The sequence below is a fragment of the Cinclus cinclus genome, chromosome Z, assembly GCF_963662255.1.
Source record: "Cinclus cinclus chromosome Z, bCinCin1.1, whole genome shotgun sequence".
NCBI lineage: Eukaryota > Metazoa > Chordata > Aves > Passeriformes > Cinclidae > Cinclus > Cinclus cinclus.
Window position 1 is genome coordinate 76,249,111 of NC_085084.1, and position 19,469 is coordinate 76,268,579.

Sequence of the window (19,469 nt, forward strand, 5' to 3'; positions counted from 1 at the left end):
GTCCAGCAAACCAGCTGGAGCCAGCAGCTCAAATCCTGCCTACAAGCAGCACACTGAAATTTTAGGGAGGGTCCCAGCCCAGTGCAGCAGAAGTGACAGGCTGTGAGGAGCTGTGATTTGGGGCAGGGATGTTTGTCCTCTCTGCTATGTGCTGGCCCCCAAGTACAGAGATGCCCACACTGTGGTGCCAGGTGTATTTGCACATCTGAGCACACTAAGCAGTTATCTGCACATATATGTTCAGAAAGGATTTTTCTGGATGCTCACAGGCACTCTGGAAATCCAGGAGCTTGCTGGTGCTGCCCAGCCCACCCTGATAATCCTGGCAGTCCCTCCTTCAGACCATAAAATCACAGAATGGATTGGGTCAGAAGGGACCTGAAAGATCACCTTGCACCAATCTCCCTGCCATGGTCAGGAACACCTTCCACTATACCCAGTTACTCAGGTCTGACACGCAGCTCAATGGGCTCCTTCTGACCTGGTTTTCTCTATAAATGTAGATGCAGATGAGCTTTAGATGTGCAGAAGGGAAGTTCAACTGCTCAGAGAGGCATATTTCTGCCATAGTTTTCTATAGAAGCTAGGGGCAGCTCCTATTGAAAAAAAAATATTTTTAATATAAAGGTGCAGCACCTGGAAAGTGGGGCCCTCCAAAGACAGGAAGGGTTGGGGGTGCTCAGCTCTCAGCTTTAGGAAGTCAAAGCTCAGATGATGATGAAAACAACGCATAAACAGTCCTGGCATAAGATTTGACTGTAAACTCAAAGGAAATATTAGTTGGTCTCTGAGAAGGCCTCTAACAAGATCTGTCACATCAGCAGCATTCTCATTACAGATAAGCAAACAAAAATGTGAAAGGATGCACATCAAAACAGAGTTAGTCCAGCAATGCATGCACAAACAGCAGCTTTGGCTGCACCAGAGACATGCATAAACCCCAAAACTGAGCACGGAGATCCCTTGAACAATCTCATATCAGGAACTTCACAGCTCTTCTTGTTCCTACAAAAATGCATCTGCATGGCAATCATGGATGGAGGGAAGAAATGGGAATCTGCCATGCCTCCTCACAGCTGTATAATTGAACATATTCACAGGGAATTTCAGGCACAAACCAGCCTCCAACCTGCCACATTCAGAGGGAAGCAATAGGATATGGAAATACAGTGGACACCAAGAGAGAAGAACTGGTGGCAAAACAATGGAATCCCCACAGCATCCAGACTTTGTAAGAAGTTTCTCCATCCCTTTACTGGAGGTGCATGGGCACATCAGGGTGAGAAGTTCATGAACACTCTAAATGCATTGTAACACCTTCACCTTGGACTGCTTATCACAAACTCCAGGGTGTCCCTGCTCTCTCACGAGGACAGAGAAGAACCCATAATTCCCTTTGTCTGTGCTGGCTGATTTCCCCCCTGTTTACATTGCTTCTTCTTGCTCAGCAAACCCCTGGAAGAAGATTCTGTCAGCAATTGTGTACCTGGTGTGACCTCACCCCAAGCCCTCTGTAGTCCAGGAGCTGAAGGACTGTTGCTCACGACCACATCCTTTGTCTCCACATCCCCTCACAGAGGGAAGGTACAGCAGAGCCAGGACAGCCAAAATACAACCCCTGTGTGCCCATGGGCAGGGCTGCCCAACACAGCAGGACTTGTCCCTGCTCTAATTCTGTCCCCTGGCAGGGTGAGGGCAGCACCCCATGGGGGACACGCACCCCAGATTTCGGGGACAGGGACAGGTCACGGCAAGGTCCAGGTTTCCCCGTAAAGGTGGTGCTGAAAATAAGCTGGGCTGGGCTGCCACCTTGTGCCAACAGGCAGCATCCACTGACCAAGCCTGGCATGGGACGTTTCCATATCCATCCAAAGATTTTCCACCACCCCACATTTTCAGTGACCCAAATGGGGATATACCCTCAGTATATATCCTGGAATATCCCAGTTTCCAGTGAAGCCCATGGAGCTCAGGAGCTCTCTACTGAGCAGGCAAGGGATTTTGTTTTCCCTCTATGAACTCATCTTCGCTCACACCTCGGGTTTCAAAATTCCCATATCTGTGCAGATCTTGGCCCCGTCGTCCAGCAGCCGAGCCCTCGAGGAAATACCTGGGAGCTGGAAAAGAAGGTACAGCAGCCCAGGGTGCTGGCGCTGTGTGGGACACAGGATTCCTGCGAGTGCTCTGAGTCACAGAGCTCAGCATAAAGGGTCTGCCCCAAATGCCGAGCATGGCCAGGGAGAAATGCCAAAATTCCAAAAGGCGGGTGCAGGCAATGAACAGGAAGCCTGGGGAGCTGGTGCAGCCTGCAGTGCTGAGAAGCATTGCTGGGTGGCCCCAGGCTCTGCCACCTCGCCAAGGTGACGCGAAGGAGACCTTTGCCTTGTGCTATCAGCCCTGGTTTGCACACTTGGCACCGGCGAAGGCTGACGGGGAGGTCGGGGGGCAGCAGAAAGGCTGAGACGTCACTGCCCAGCCCGGGCAGCCCTGGCATGCACCAGACCTGGCACAGCCCACACCGGCTGGCTCTTTGGAGCCGGTGCTATCTGGGTGGGTAAACAGACTTTATCAGTTCCTTCAGGTTTTCTTTTTTATTATTTTATTTCCAAGGCAGGCAAGAAAGAAAAGAGGCATTTCTGCAGGGAAGCTCTAGGGGGAGACCCTTAGGCATGAAAAAGGGAATGAGGGGGAGAGACCCATTCACACATCCAGTGGTGAGGCCAGGCACTTCTCTTCCCAAGGCCCGCCCAGGTCGCCGGCATCCTCTTCAGAGCACGTCCCTGATGCCACCTCGAATCCACACCCTGTCCCCCAGTTCCCAGCTGCAGGTCAGGGCAGAGAGGCATTAAGTGACATCCAACTGTCCAGTGACCCTGAGAGGTGAAGTGGCAGCAGTTGGAGCTCTAAATTTCCAACAGTGAAAAGAGAACAGCGATTTCCCTGGTGCTGAACAGGCACATGCAGTCCCTAGGTGTTGTTCCAGCCCTGGATATATGGTGACAGGGACAGGCAGGCACATCCCCAGACTGACCTCCTGCTCAGTGCAGTGTGTAACCAACACATCATATTTGCGATGGCTTTGTACTTCAAATCCCCAGGACTAGAGATGCACAACAATTCTTCTTGCTGAGCATCCTCAGCCTGCTAAGCTGTAGCCAACAGCCCTCATCCCTCAGAACATGGTTTACCAGCAGCTCCAGGACAGATCTCTTGAGTTTTGCACATAGCCAGGACTGCTGTTTAATTCTGGGAAGTCCCATGTATGTCTCAGACACAAGGCAACACTGAAGTCTGGTGTCTGTAGCACTGGGTTAATGACCTGCATCAGGCTCCAGATAATCCAGCCTTTGTTCCTTGGTGCCTAAGTCCCACCATGGTCCCTTGGGGACCACAATGCTCCCCTCCTCTACAAAGGTGCTGGGACACAGCTGATGGGAGAGGCAGCTCTGGAAGTATGAGTGTGGTGTGGGTATGGGAGGAAAAGAGCAGCCCTGCCTGGCCCTACCACCCAGTGCTTGTTAAAGTGATATCAGATCCATCATTCTCACTTCTCCCTTTCCCATCAGGACTCTGAATTTTGTCAGACATGCCCAGTTTTGGGTGAGGCTTTGATGGGCCTTGGGATTTGGTCAGCATACCTCAGTGACTTCAGCTCAGTTGTGATCCCAAGCCCTGCCTGGAGCTGTACCAGAAGAGATTCCCACAGTGCCAAAAGAGAATGCCACCCCTACCCCCGAGAGTAGTAGGGCTCCTCCAACAGGAAACTTTCCAAATTTGATTTCTATCTCCAGTTTTATAGTTGTTTCGGTCAAACAGGTATACCAAGCACATCATGGAAACAGGTTCTGGCAGAGTAAAAGGTCCTACAGCACTGGTTCACACTCCCCCAGGAACATTCCCTGGCTCCAGCATGGGACCACGGGGCATTACAGTGCATCCTCTACTTGTGACAGTCTCAGGGAAAGAGGGACAGGCTTTGGCCTCTGTCTCCTCTAGTTGCAAAAGACAGAGAGGACAAGAAGCATGAAAACCCCCAGAGGCAGCATTGCAGGAGATACAGCCTGTGTTGAACACCTAGGACTGAGGCTGTGAGAGATACAAAAACCCAAGTTTTTTGTGGCAACACACCATTAAGAATAGAAGTGATGGCCAATGCTCCTCTAGTACACGTGCCCAATGGGCTTTCTCCGGCTTCTCTGCCAGCTGGGATGAGGCCATGAGCCATCACACAGTGCCTGGTCCAGCCCTGCCACTGCTGCATATCCTATCCAACCTGGCACCACTTGCCAGGGGCCCCCAAGCAATGTGACAGCTGATTTCGACCAGCTTCCTCCAAGGTCTTTTTAAAAATCCTTACAATCTTTCCCTGGAAGGACTCCAGGTCTTTCCAGACTTGCTTCTGCACATGTGTCCTTTATTGCTTTACCTACCTATGGACTTGGATCAGATGTGCACAGCCTGCTGGCACAGAGAGAATAAAGGTGATGCAGGGTAGCATCACCCCTCTGGAGACACATCCTGCCCCATCAGCTCTGGGAGATGATCCACATACTTCCCAAAGGCACTTTTGTGATTGCAAAACCTGCCCACACCAACAAAATGAGTGTGTGCTTGGGGATGTCACTCTTCCATGATGAAAACCATTAAATTAAATTAAAACTGGGGCAGAAGCTTTGCTTGTGTCAGCTCCTCAGCATCCTGGAGCTTGGCACCTTACGGCCTTTCCGGTGGGAGCAGCCAGCCTGGCAAACAGGCCAAACAGCCCCAGCCCGCCGCCAGGCAGGCTGGGGCAGCTCCAGGAGGGAGTTAACCCAGGGATGAACTCACCACCACTCAGTCACCTCACCAGGGCACCCTTCAAAGGGAGGCCCTGCAGGCAGAAAGGCTCAAGACGGAAGGACGTCATTCCACCACGTGCTGCTTGGGACACCTCATGTTCCTCTGGAAACACCTTTCTCCCTGGCCCTCCCGGCAGGTGAGTCTCTGGAAAGTGGCCAGCTGTGGTGCAGAGCCATGCTTAATGTGCTTAAACCCCTCGCTTCCCTTCATCAACCCTTATAAAGCCCTTTTCAAGCCCCCAGAGTGTGTAAGGAATAGATGAAGTCTGCTCCTGGCAAGGCCTAGGGTGGGCTGCCTTCTGCAAAGAAGTAGTACAGCTTGTGCAGTAAATCTGCCCCATCCCCAACCCTCCCAAGCCTCTGGAAGTTTTTCCAGATGCTCTCCGAACCACCACAGCTTGTGTTACTGTGCCCATCAAATGACTGTGGTTGAAGTTCTGTCCCATGGGAAGAGCAGTGGGAGCAGCCTCACCCCATCAGACTGCTAAAAGAGACTTTTAAGTCCTGCTTCTTAATCCTGCTTCTGAAGTGAAAACGTGTTTCAAAAATCAGGGGAGGTTGTTAAGGGACAGTGTGCTCAGCAGGGACATCACTCACAAACCCTCAGCACTCAAAAGCAGGAGGTAAATAACTTGGGATATTATTAATCCTTCACTGCTCACACAATAAACAGATATGTGTTATTCTTGTCAAGGACAAAGGAGCCCAAGTTTCCCCCCAGCCAAGGAGCTGAACCAGCAAATTTTTTTGATTCAGCTCCACAGTGGGTTCAGCTTTGACTGAAGTTGTTCCAGTTGAGTTCCTGTTCAGACCAATAAAGGTTCATTAACTATTTTTTAACTGTGAACTCATTTCAGCCAGTTCATACTGGAAAACACAGCCTGTGGAACCAGCTATGTGATGGGGACTGAGCCTTTTTCAGCCCATCCCTGGTTTCCATGGCTTCTGCTGCCTTCCTGGTTGGACTCCAGAGATTCTTGCCAGCTCAGCAGAGATGACATGCAAGGTCAAAAGGCAGAAAAGCTAATTTTTGCCCTGGAAGTCTATAGGAAACCTGCACTGTGAAGGACAAGCAGGTATGTGGGAGGACAGAGCTTCCTGGGCTTTTCCTTGACACCAGTATCTGCATACATGGATTTGAGGCAGCGACTCCTAAGTCACCAGGTGCACTGAAGGATCGCATATTCCTGTCATTACACTCAGAAATTAAAATGTTCCATACATTAAATACCCTTTAGTGGCCCACAAACTGAATCTGGGGGCAGCCAGGGGTTATTTAGCAGGAAATCTCCTAGAGCAGCAACCTGGGGCCCCAGGAGGAGATGAGGTCCTGTGCTGGCAGCTGCTCCGTGCCACATAGCTGTCCATAGGACACAGAGCTGCCGTTTCTCCCTGTAGATAGGCACGTGCAGGGCATGGCTGTCAGGGGACTGTCTGTCCTGTCTGGCTATTCCCAGACAGCACCAGCACAGCTTTATCCACGACAGCACTGATGAAAATAATGCCCCAGGATCAGCAGCAAGGCAAGCAGAGTGTTGGGACACAGCAGCTGGTGCACTGCAGGTTCACATGCAGCTCACTGTGTGCTAACACAGTCAGAAGACGAGATCTTGGTTATATTTATCATTTGACGATACTGGTCCCCACTATTTTTAGAGTGGTGTTGCAGCTGCAGCTTTCTGAGGAGCGAGGTGAGTCAATTGGGAGATGGATCTTTACAGAGCTTCACCCGAAACTGATGAAGCCAAGGCATCTCTTCCCTGACCCGAGTGGCCCGCAGTCAGGCTGGTGAGCTGTGGGCTTCTTGCCCTCGGGGCAGAGGATCCCCAGAGGCAAGTGGCAGTGCTCAGGTGCCCCACGGCTGCTGGGTGTTCTGGCATCTCTGAGCAGCCGCATCCCAGGGGGCAGCTGCCCCCTCGGGTCCAGCACCCACGGTGGGCTCTGGCACAGGCTGCCGTCGCTCGTTCCCAGCCTGGCAGCGCGGCTGGGTGGCAGACCCGGCCTGTGCGGCACCGGCACCACCTGGGGAGTGGGGAACACCAGGGTGACCCCGCTGGGGACATGAGGCAAGCGGCACCGCGGGAGAGGCCATACCCATGGGGCCAGGGAGGGCTGTCTCTGGGGCTGGGTGAAGGGTGGCTGTGGGACTGGGACATGCTGTGCCCGTGAGTGTGTGCGGGGGTGGGAAACGCCGTGGAGCCAGGGGCACCTATGGGGTGGGAGGCGTTAGGAACGAGACGGTCGAGCCGTACCCGTGGGTGAAGAACCCACTATTCTCATGAGGCCGTGCCCGTGGGTGGGACATGTCCCACCCGCGGGGCCGTGCCCGTGGGTGGGACACGCCGTGCCCGTGGGTGGGACGTGTCCTGCCCGTGGGGCCGTGCCCGTGGGTGGGACGTGTCCTGGCCGCTGTGCCGTGTCCCAGCCCCGCCGCGGCCCCGAAACTCCCCCTCAGCCCGCGGGGTCGAGGGGTGGCAGTCCCAGCCCAGCGCCGAGACAGGCCCCGCCCCCACCGCCACCGCCGGCCAATGAGAAGCCGCCCCGCCTGGGCCCTCCCCTTCCCCGCTGTCATCACACTCCCGCACGTGGAGGGGGCGGGCCATGGGCGGGGTCTGGGCGCGGTGCTTCCCCTTCCATTGGCTACGCTCTCCCGCGGCTCGCCCCGCCCCGCACCCTTCCCCGCCCAGAACACCAATCAGCGCGCGGGAGGCGGGCGCGGGGGGCGTGTCCCCGGCGGCACCCGGAAGGAGCGGAGGAACCGCGTACAGTCGGGGCCGCGGCGGCAGCAGCGGAGGGGGCGCTGGTGGGTCCGGCGGGGCCGCGGCGGGTAGGGCCGGGGGGCGCGGGGCATGACCGGACTCCGGCGGGGATGGGTCGCCCGTGCGGCGTACGAGGGGCTTCGTGCGCCCCATCTCTGCCGCAATCCCCCGGTTCCAGAAGGTTCGGGGGGGCCGTTGGGACTGGGGGGCCCAGACCGCAGGGGCGAGCGGGAGCTGGGGGAGGCGCGACCAGGAGGGGCCGTGATGGGGTAGTACGGGGGAGGCTGTAAACGGAATGAGGGACCGTGACCGAGATGGGGGTCTCTGAGCTGGGGAGATGATGAGCGGGATGGGGGTCAATGAGTTTGGGGGGGGGATTGTGATCAAGGTGGGGAGCTGCAGCCGGGGCGCTTGGACAGGCAAAGGGCCTGGCACCGGCGGACGCTGTAGCAGGAGGTACCGGGGCGGATGGGGGGTTTGGGGGGGGGGGTCAGGCGGCGGTGTCACCGTAGAGCGACTGGGCGGGGGGAGGGTGCCCAGGGTAACTGAAGGTTCGGGAGGGCTGCGTCTGTCAGAGGCAGGTGTGGGGGGAGGGACCGAAGCGGGGTGCAGGCAGTGCTGCGGGGTGTCCCCGATCCTGGCTCTCCATTCCCCCCGCAGCTCAGGGAGGCTGCGCTGCCCCTGGTCTCGCCCACCAGGGCCACGTCCTCTGCGCTGTGACATGGGCAGGGACAGCCTGTCCGCGGCTCTGCCCGCACGGTGGGGCCTCCTCCTCCTCCTTCTTCTTCTCTTCTTCCTCCCGCCGGCATCAGCTCCAGCCCAGCTGGGACGCGGTGGGTTGTCCCCCGGGACGGCCCGCGGCGGTGGGGCCGGGTCCCACCGGGGGGCACCTGCTCCGGGGGTCCCTTCCCGGGTCCCGGCGTGGGGCTGCGGGGTGGGCGCCGGGGCGGATGTGAACCCCGGCATCCGCCGCCCTCTGGTGACAGCCAGCCGCGGGCGGAAGGGCCCGTCGGGGCAGTCACCCACCCGAAATCAGCAGCTGCAGACCTAGCGTGGTTTTCAAGCGTTTTGCGGGTTTTATGCAGGAATCACGCAGGCTGTGTGCGCTCCGCAGCCCGGGTGTCATGTTTGGAAAGGTGGCCTGTTAGGGAAGGCACAGGGAATGGCTACGTGGTGGGTGCTGGGCAGGTGGGCTTGCTCACGGCTCGCCCGTGAGCATGATCCGTCAGTACGAGGGGCTGACACTTACCTCCGGGGTTTCCACACTCCCATTATTATTTTTCTTTGAAAGAAGGAGTGTGGAATTTGCAGCTGCTGTGGAAAGTGTATGGTAGAGGAATGTTGTGCTCTAAATTTAAATTTCAAAAGTAATTTCCACTCACTGCCTTTTTTAAAATATCAGACAAGCAGAGATCTGCATACAGACCTGCCCTCTCCCTGAATCGTGTCTGTTGGCATCAGCAAAGAGGGGAAGTTGGGAAATTGTGGAGAGCGTAGCAGGCTTGAACCCTGACACAAAGCAGTGTCTTGGCAAGCTTGGTTAACACGAGGAGGTGAACAAGGTCCGGCAGGTGACACAGAAGAAAACTCCCGATGTGATAGTGCTGGAGTTACTTTTGGCAGGGCTGGGCTTTAAGTTGAAGACTGGGAGAATGAAGTCATCCTGTAAAGCCTCGTCAGGGCCTTGTTTCACAGCAGCAATTCCCATGGTGTGGGTCTCTGAGCAGAGCGAATGAGTGGTGGGGCCCTGATGGGGACTCGGAGTGTCCCAGCATGCAGTCCCTGCCCTCGGGCAGGCACTGGTGGGAGTTGGCAGGGCTGAGGGGTTCGGTCAGGGTTGGTTCCGAGGGATGCTGCTGCCATAGTGTTTGTTGCCAGGGAGTCAACACTTGCCCTCGGCTGACCTCCAGCCCCTGCTCCCATAACATTTAGTGGTGACTCTGGATTCCTGCTGACTCCGATGGAGCCTGGACATGGAGCCTGGAGTGGTCACAATGGCACAGCCCTGCTGTCACCACAGCTGTACAGCTGTGGCCCTTGGTGGGCTGGGCTTGTGGGCCAAGGTCCAGCCACAGTTGGAGCAGTGCTGGGGCAATTTCAGCTGTGCCACTCGCCCGCCTTGTTTCTGTCCCCATGTGAGAGGTTTCTTATCCACTGAAAGAAGGAAAGCTGGTGGGGTCACTCTACACTTTGGGAACTCTGCTGTTCAGAGGCACAGCTTGCTGAGGAGCTCTCTTGCTTCCCTGCTTTTGCAGCAGGTTGTGCAGAGCAGCTCTCCACGCTCTTATTTTTCATGTCTGGCCTCTCCAGAAGTGGCCTTTAGGGAATTATGGATAATTTGAATTTTACTGGTAGGCCTGCCTCCTGTTGGCTTACTCCAGACTGGATGAAGGCTGCAGCCCCTACACTGTCCCTCAGCTGGTGCTGTGCTTTCTCAACCCCTCTGCCCTCAGTTCTCTTCTCTCTCTGAGAATGCAGAGCAGGAGAAGGAAGTTCCCTCCCTATGTTCAAGAGACCTATGAAGGAAGAGAAGCACATCTTTGCCCCTGGTCTTCCTCTTTGTTGTGTGCTATGGACTGCTTGCCTTGGCACATTTCTGCATGACTGTGCTGAGGAGCAGAGGCCAGAGATACCCAAACTTTGCTCTTTGAGTCTGAGGGTAATTGAAGGGGATGGTTATTGATCTCAGTCTTCAAGGTCAAAGAGTTTAGGCTCTTCCCAAGTCCTTTGCATGTTCATACTTCTCTGGGCCTGCCCATGTTTGTCCTCTCCTAGATCTGGTTGGCACCATTGTGTGCTGTGTGGAAATGCACCGTGCCTGGGGGCCTGGACACTTCCTGATGCAGAGCGAGAAAACCTGTTGTTTGTAGGTATGTGACCACAGACGTGGAAGGAGAAAGTGAAGCCATATGGTCAGAAAAGTGGTGTCCTCAGCATGCTGTCAATGGAGCTGTAATCAAATTATGAGAGGCTTTGGTAGCTGGAGGAATTAATGTGTTGGGTTTGAAACAGGACAGGTGTGAAGGGCAGCATGTGAGAAATCCTGAAAGGAGATATTTGTATGCTGGCAGATGGTTTGTTGCAGGTTACTTTGTGAGAGTCTTTTGCCTGATGTCTCTCCACATTGCATATTTCTCAGGGAGCCCCTTGCTCTAGGGAGCTGTGTGGGTCTCTGTGTCATGGTAGTGCCATGTTACTGTATTTCTGATCCTTTCTTCTGTCTGCAGTGCCTGGCATCTCTGCTCCCTGGAGCCTATTTTTCTCACCAGCTCAGTTCCTTTGTTATTTCATTTTGCTTTTGTTCCTGAGATGATTATAACCTCCAGAGAACTTGGTCTCACAAACTTTGAGGCCTGCTTTGAGAATTATTTTCTTTGACAGGGAAGTGTCTCTGTTCATCCTCCCTTTGGCTTTGCCCCTCTCTTTCACAGTCTCCCTTCCTTGGCCTGTGAATGCCCAGCTGCCAATTAACGTGTTTTCCCCCTGCTTCCATCTGCATCTTCAGCTGGTTGTGAATCCTGAAGGAAGAGCAGCTGGGCTCACATGCTCTGCATTTCAGAGACCTTTTTCAGGACCAGCCAGTGGTCTGCAGTCATACTTGCCTGTGGCCTGGACAATCCCCCAGCTAAGCAGTATGATGGTAGAACAATACTTGGATGGGAAACCTTCAAAGGAGTCCTGTGTACTGCAAAATAGGAAGTTAGTGATTCAGCTGAAAGTGCTTTTTAGTAATGAGTCTGTGTCCCAGGCCAGGGCTGATGTCAACCCTGAGATTATTCTTGTTGGAAGTGAACAAAGATGCAAAGCCCTTTATGCAAGAGCTGAGGTGGTAATCCAGATCTCCTGGCCTTGGTCCATTTGAGGTAATTGCATTCTTCCTGGGTAGTGTTTTCAACCCATCCCTGTCAGATACATTGCCATCGCTTCCTGTGCTGCTGGAGTTTGTGGGTGGCAGTACTTCAGCCATGTCCAAAGCAATTCTTGTCACTGCTTAGGCTTAGCACCTTTTGAGCCTTCTCTGAAGGACAGAGTGCTAGAGCAGGGACTTGGTGGAGAGTTTTCAATATATGTGTATTTACATATACACATGCTGCATTTACTGGGGCTTGTTCTATTTATAAGCTCTCCAAAACAATAACCCTCATGTCTAGTTGGTACAGTTTCCAGGTGGGACTTGTCCTGGAATGCCAATGCAGGTGTCATTAAGCACAAACTTTCTGGGTGCCCTCAGGACTCTTTTAAGGGCTGAAACCCCAGTAGGTAATGTGGTCATGCCTCCCTGCACCACGAAGTGAAGGCTGTTCATCTGGAGCACTGGCAGCCTGTCTGCCCACAGTGCTCGGCTCCTTGGCGTGGCATCTCTGGTCACAGCTGCACTGTGCTGTGTGGTGCTGCAGGGTGGTTGCCTGTGTGGATGGTCAGGATGGGGAGCAGGAACTGCCTCACAGCAGCTTTTGCCCGTGATGCCTGCAGCCAGGGCACGTTCAGACTTGATCCTGGGCAGGCTGATACCATCCTGGTTTTCAGGATCTGCTATGCACGAGGACCTAGCCCTCATGAAGTGTGATCTCCAGTGGTCTGCAATTAAAGCACTGGGAGCCTGGGGAGGAGGCTTAAAAAACATCTTTGTGATGGTGTTGGCAGGCTTCTTGGAGATTTCTATTAAGCAATTGTCGTTTTCTCCCTTCCCTGTAGCCTGGGAAACGCTGCGGCGTTGGATTTGTCTTGGTCTGTTTGGGTTGTTGGGAGGGGTGTCTCTCCAGCAGTGGAGTTTGTCCCTCCCTGCCCTGGCTCTGTGTCTCTATGGGGTGGCTTTGCAGGCAGACCACAGCCAACGCCTGTTCTTGCAGATAAACCATATGCCAGCGCACCCACTTGAGTACAGCAAAGCCTGTGTGGTGGAGAAACCTACAGCTGCATGGGTGGACAAGAACAAAGCCAAAGGCACAGAAAAGCCTTTATTTCCCATTTAAATCTGGGAAGGGAGATTGTGGATGTGACCTTAGCAGCCCTCTCTGGAGAAGTAACTGTGCGCCCACCTGGAGTTGTGCAGGGAACTCGGGGTAGCCAGCATCCAGGAGGGAGTCAGGGCTGCAGGTGGAGGGACAGCCTCAGCACTGGTAAAATATGTGGTGGGATCTTTGAGCTGATGGGGTGCCTGGGGTCTCACACTTGTGTGCATGGGGTCACTGACTTGGCTTGGATGAGCAGTTACTGCCTACCCAGTGATCCAGCTAAACCTGTGCTTGTGGACTTGTCTTTCCAGGTGACCCAAGACAGCCAGAACAAGCAACCTCAAGGCCACACTGTGAGGGCTGAAAGCTGAGAGCTGCCTTCTCTGTCTGCTTCAGCCCTACACGGAGGTTAGCAACTGTCAAACATCACTGATTTCTCTTCCCTCATTAGGGCAATGTGAAGAAACAGGGATCTCTGCACTCTTCTCCCCTTGGCTCACAGGGATAACTCTGTAAAGTAGATGTCACCCAGGTGAGGCTCTCCCACAGCCAAGGTTTTTGGGTGCTCCTGCATCCCACCTGGCTGTCACATGGCAAAGAGAGCCTGGATGTGTGGAACCAGTGCTGCTAAGACTGTTGAACCCTGCACACAGCTGTCAGGAGCTCAAGGGTGGTGTGTTCTAAACCCTTGGTAACTTGCAGTCTGTGCTGTGTGCCAATGCATCCTTCTGCATGCCATCAGGATTGAATTGGGAGCATTTTCCAGCTGCAAGTCCCTGCTGTCTTTCACCTGAACCCAGATGAGACTTTACCCAGAGCTTGTGGCAGATGTATTCATGTTCTCTATTAGAAGCATTTGGTTTTCCCTGCATTTTCCCAGGATCTTGTAGCTTGGCTTTGGTGTGTGAGGCCTAGAGGAAACGTTTTAGGAGGACAAGCAGTTTTGTATTGCCACTGGCAAGAAATATTACCTGCTCTGAGGTAACCAGCTTGGAGCAGCCTGAGATGTCTATGTTCTTCCTGCCCTGTCCATGGACGCTTGTGTGCCTGCCTAGAATCCAGCAGCACTTGCCCCACCTGCTTGGTGTGCTCTCACCTGGAAGGGAGCCCTCATCAGGACTGTGCCTACAGCAGGGCAGGCTGACCCCTTCTCTCACCTCAGAGCTCAGGTGTGATTTGGCCAGGAGAGATTATATGGGGAAGACAGAGTTTAGGATGCATGGCTGCCCAGGCTCTGCAGCTCTTCCTCTGAAGTGTCTGCCAGGGAAATTGGGACCAGTTCAGAGGCAGCTAGAAACTTGGCCTCAGGCCATCTCATCCTTCAGCCTGATGCTGAGGTGGTACCCATAGTGGGTGAGGTAGGGATAGATTTATCTGTGAAGGTGAAAGGAAGGAAAGAAGAAGTCCTTTGCTCATGCCAGTGCTCTCTGTGCTGCAGACTGCCAATCACACAATGCAGTGACAGCAGAACAGCCCCTTTATCCAGCTGGGTTGTGGCACCAATAATACCTGTTCCATTATGGGTTTTTATATATTTCTTAGTGATGAGAGACATGACAAAGACCAGAGAAAAGGTTTGCTCTCAGTTCTGCTGGAGCTGCTTGTAGATCCCAGTCCACTAAGTTCACAGCATCCCCTCAGGGCTCCCCTGCCTTCTAACAAGGGGTATTTTAACACAGGGCTTACCATAGAATCACAGAAAGACTTGCTTTGGAAGGGACTGTAAAGGTCACATTTCAACCCTCCTGCCATGGGTCAGAGGAGCCACACACTAGACCAGGTTGCTCAGGACCCTGTCCAACCTGTCCTCAAACACTTTCAGAGATGGGGCATCCATAGCTTCTCTGAGCACCCTGTGCCAGTGCCTCACACCCCTCTGGCATAGTATTGGATTCACTTTTCTCCCACCCCTCCTTGCTAATGAATTAACTTAATATCTTAATGGACAGCAAATCTCCCATATATGTGTAAAGCAGCAGCTTTTCCTGTTGGTTGGCCACAGCATGAAGCTATTCTCTGGTTTGCATATTACCTTACCCAGGTGATATCACTGAGTTTATATTTGGGTTGAATTAGCAATTTTGATTCAGTTTAGTGCAGCTGGTGGTGGTCTGGAAACTGATACAGCTTGCAGACCCATGGACTGAATTGCAGTGCCTCTCTTGGGAATGGGATGGAACCCTGTGCTGGGAAACTTAACAACAGGGCAAAGTGGAGTTTATATCTTCAACAGAAAGCAGTCAACCTAACGTTCTCCAGCCTTCTCTTGATGCATGTATGCTGCCCTTGCCCCAGAGTCTGACCAGCTGATGTAGCACTAGGTCATCTTTCCACTGAAAACCACAAGAAAATGCTGCCTTCTCCTTCAGAACTGAGGCTCTGAGTTTCTTGTGGATATTGGCACTGGAGTTATGCAAAGAATCCCCTATTTGCCCTACCATGTCTGTTGCAAATAGGTTGGGCATTCAAAGACCCTGTTCATGGGAGTGTTGGGACAGCTGGATCCTTGTTCAGTTCTTGCTGCTCCCAAGAATGGAGCAGAGGATCATCTGCTGAGGCTATTTTAGGTTTCTGAGCGTTGCTGGTGTCCCTCTGAGCTCCTATTTGCGTGCAATCCTACGACTTCCTGCTAAGATCTGTGTGAGAATTCTGTATCCTCATGTGTGAAGGTTTTGCTTGGGCACTGCATCCCAGGGATTAGGAAGAACTTTGAATTCTTCACTTACCTCAACGTCTAAGCCATATCAGCTTTATCTGTGACCCATTTTTCTAACCTTTAGCTCTGAACATCCCTTGGACCTTGCTTTGTAGATGCCCATGTGTTGCCTGGTGGGAAGCAGGCTGCAGCTTTCCAATGTTTTCCTGCCAAAAGGGCATCATCCTTCCTTTTTGCAGCAGTTGATTCCTGTTGTCTCAGATGGGAGCATGTATTGCTGAAAAGAGTCTTCCACAAAACCTCTAGGTGTAGAAATACTCCAAAGCCCACAACTGAGTGAGATGAGATGAGATGAGATCCTGGCTCTGGCCACCTCTGTATGCTGGATGGCTACTTGCCATCTGCCTCCACCATCCTCCAGCCCTCCAGCGAGGCACGGGGTGAGGTCTCCTGGGCTCTCCCTTCTTGGTACACCCAAGACTTTTGGCTTCCCTGCACTTTCTGGTTTCCACCTGCTTGGGTAATTTTTCAGCAGTGCTGAGCATTGCTAAGTTTCATGTTGAGGCAAGATGTGGCTCTGCTCTTTTGGCCCATCTTTATTTTTAGCTGTGTAAGGCATGGTTGATGGTATCAGAAGGAAGTTGCAGGGCCTCCAGAGCTCCATGACTCATCCTGGATCAGGACTGAGGCTTTGCTAGCTTCTGCTATAACCCTCAAGTAATGTAACTGGTTGTGGGAAAGGGCAGAACAGAGAGAGAAACAGAGCTTTTAGGAGTTTGTTGGTTGTTTCTTTTTTTTCCGCTTGTGAGCAAAGTTATTGAATTTTCACATTGAAGGATATTGACAGGTAAAACTCCTGAGTGTGGTTCAAGAGGGTCCTTTGTCTTCCCCTTGTGACTTGTGCCTGTGTGAGAGAGTTGAAAGGTAGAGGAGCTCTGCTTACCGCCAAGGCTGGGTAACTGTTTAGTGCCATGTAGCAATGGTAGGGAAGAGTTTTTTAGGGCAAGAAACAAAGCAGGATCATATCTCCAATTCAAGACACAGTGGGGTTTGGTGCAGCAGTACAGTCTGGCACTGGAGAACAGAGGCTTAGGCTAAGCTGCCTGCCAGGATGCAGCAAGAAGAGTCTGAGACCCCCATTCCTTTCAGATCTGGTGCTACTCCAATGTAGACATAGTTCCTGGGGTTTTCTGACCTGTGGGCAGCTGTGTTGTGGACTGGACAGGGGCTGCATGTCACCCCCATGGAGCAGGCCCTATAGGACAGGTGAGAATGTTGAAGCATCTCTGCCTGCCACAGCATGAAGGAGATGCAGTTTAAAAAGCCTCTGTTCCCCAATATTCCCCCTCTATTCCCCCGTTGTCATCATGGCTCTCCTGTGCCTTGCCTTGAGAACAGAAAAGGTGGGGTGCAATTCACCTGGGTCCAGAGTAGGGTCCTTGCCCCTGAGGTGGGCAGGGATGAGAGCTTGTAGGAGTGGACATCCACCTCTACCCCATTCCTTACTTGGTGAAGGTGCTGCCTTTTAGGAGTATGTTGAGGCTTGTGGGTGTTTTGTGTGTGGGCAGGAGGGAGAGGACAAGCAAGGGGGAACAGAGACAGGGAAGATAGGGGAGCATGCTGAAGGGTATTGCTATGTCAGCTTGCCACTGGCAGCATCACCAACAAGGCAGAAGAGCAGCTGGGCAAATGTGCAAGGTGCCACAGCCCTCAGCTCAGCTGTGCCAGGGGCTTGGCACCCCTGGACTCCTGCCTGACAGTCTATCATCTGGAACTGTTGTCTGGCAGCAGCCTCAGGGTGAGTGGGCAGGGGTGTTTTGTCCATCTTCTCCCCTCTTTTGCCCCTTGCTGGGGTGTGGGCAGGCAGCTCCTGTTCACAAACCTGTTTGGTTTGAAGCCCTGAGCTGCAGAGCAGGCCCAGCCAGGGCCAGGCCCAGCCAGGAACAAACCAGTCTCTTGATCCCTCTCACTGTACCATGGAAGAAAGTGAGTCATTCTGCTGCCCTTGCTTATCCTCAGTTAATCAATCTAAGTGGCTCCAGCCACGACTGCACCTTCCCCGGATGCCTGGCCCTGTGCTGTACTGTTCTGTCCACCTTGCACAGCCAGTTTACTTGCTCCAGAGTATCTGTACTCTGAAGGAGAGCAGGCACTCTTGTAACCCCTCTGATAAGGTCTGAGACCATCCTCTGGGGCAGGTAAAGGAGAAGTTAAACATTTTTGAAGCTGCCTTTGGGTAGACCACTTACCAGATACTGGTAAGACAGCTGGCTCCTATTGGTGAAGGGGAAATCATGCACTCACTAGCAGAGGGAATGGTCAGGAAGCCATCTCCAGCCTGGCCATGATGTGAGTGTGACTGAGACCCAGCCTGTCATCCATGACATGCCTAAAGGCCTGGATGTAAGCCAGGGAAAAGGACCTGCTGGCAGCAAGCACAGCTTGCTTGTGTCAACATGGATGGCTGTGTGAGCTGTAAACCTCTCTCATTACACCTCTCAAAGGTCACTGCTGGCAGCAAGCTACAACGCCCTGCCACAGCTCTGTGCCCAGCCCAGAGAGAGAAGGGAACAATCCTCTTGGAGATGTATGGAGGTTAATTGTGTGGGCTTGCCATGGGTTGGCACACACTGCTCTAGTGTCTGTGGTCAGAGTCTGTCTGGGACTAGGGTGTTCAGTCAAAAATGGATGGGAAAGGATGCCTGTCTGTGAGCTACCCAAATAGCTCTGCACTAACAAATGTCATAATCCTTGTCTAAGATGTGACCCCCTCCTTTCCAGGGTACAAGGCCTCATGTGTTGCCCTGAAAACCATTTCACCCTTTCCAATATGCCCTAGTGTCCTTCTGTGATGTAGGGTTATTGTAAGATCTCTATGGACTGATCAGTTCTGTCCAGTCCTTCAGTTTCAGTCATCTTAAAGCTCCCAAATAGTCTAGACTTGTTTGCACAATGTTCCCTGGACTCCAGACCCTGGTGTTCCCAAGGGAGAGCAAACAAGGAGGTGGAAGCTGGGACATGGAGGCTCTGGGAAAGCTGCCCATGCCAGACAACAGTCTCCTTCGTCCCTCTCACTTCCAGCAGGTTCCTTCTACTTTCAGAGTGGAACAGCTTGCTCTGCACTGGGAGCTGGAGCTTCCTTCTCATGGAGGAATCTGGTACCTGATACTAAAGGCAGTTTTGGATCAGCAGCTTGAGCACTGCTTTCCATATATGTGACCTTCAGCACTTGGTGTGAAAGCTGGTGTTACATTATATTCTAGGTGCAGGTGGTGGCAGAGCATGGTAAGAAGTCCATTGAGCCACACTGTAGTTCTAACCCCACTTTCACACTGGTGGTTTCTCATCTTTCCTGTAGACCGAGGCCCCCGGATGTGCTATGAAATACCGTGGAGTGATGCAGAGTCCAGCAGATGAGGCTCTGGGCCGCATGTGTGTGTTGGGGTGGGAATTGCTGTTTTCTAGGGCAGAGAATGTTTTCTCTTTTATCATTTGTAAAACACCTTGCCTGCCAAGATCACTGCCCAAGGCTCAGTCTCATGGGTACTGTGACCCCATGAGTTACAGCCATGTCATCTTTGAAGTGCTGCCCCCTCTTTTTCTTTTTTAAGCTCAAAGGACCAAGAAAAACCCCAAAGACAGTGGGGTCATACACTCTGCGGCCGATCTGGGGAGGAGTTAAGATAGAGAGCACTGGAATAAACATTTAGGGAGAGGCAGCTAAGAGAGATTTCCTCCTGGCTTAGCCATGGTGTTGAAGCTGCGAGAGTGCTGCTTGGCTTTGCCTCTGGCATTACCTGAGGACATGCATGCCTACTTGCAATCAGGTGGGGACACCATTCTGAGCAGTGTCACTCTGAAAAATTGGACAGTGCCCCGTTGCAAATGCTGCTGCTGTGGGAAGAGTGGTGGACATTTCAGCAGAGAGGTGATAGAACAGTGGGATCAAATGGAAACTTTGACTCTGTGGATGTTTCTACCTGCAATCCCTTAATTGTGGGAAGGAAGCTGAGTCCAGCTGTGCTGTACAGATTGTCTGGAAGATGCATGAAGAATGGCTTGCAAGAGCCAACTCTTAGCTCCACTCAGGCTGGGAGAAAATGCCTGGGTGCCATGCACCAGGGTTTGCTTATTGCCAGTCAGCGCTGCTGGAGCTGTCAGGCCAGCACTGCCACTCAGCCCTTTCTATACCAGCGTTTGCATTGCTGATGAGATTAGCATAGCTGGGCCAGCAGTGGACAAAGGGCGTAATTCTCAAGAT

At 53.0% G+C, this 19,469-nt stretch overlaps 1 protein-coding gene across 3 annotated transcripts in view; it reads left to right on the plus strand.

The window, feature by feature from the left end:
• Positions 1 to 7,613: 7,613 nt before the first annotated feature.
• Positions 7,614 to 19,469, plus strand: part of ATOSB (atos homolog B) — a 38,570-nt gene continuing 26,714 nt past the window's right edge. The window contains exons 1-2 of one of the 3 annotated variants that reach the window (XM_062512972.1): positions 7,614 to 7,641; positions 12,864 to 12,960. The gene's annotated coding sequence lies outside the window, so the exon portion shown is untranslated. Of the gene's footprint in view, positions 7,642 to 12,863; positions 12,961 to 19,469 lie in introns of those variants that run through there. The other 2 variants (XM_062512973.1, XM_062512970.1) reach the window with 2 other exon arrangements.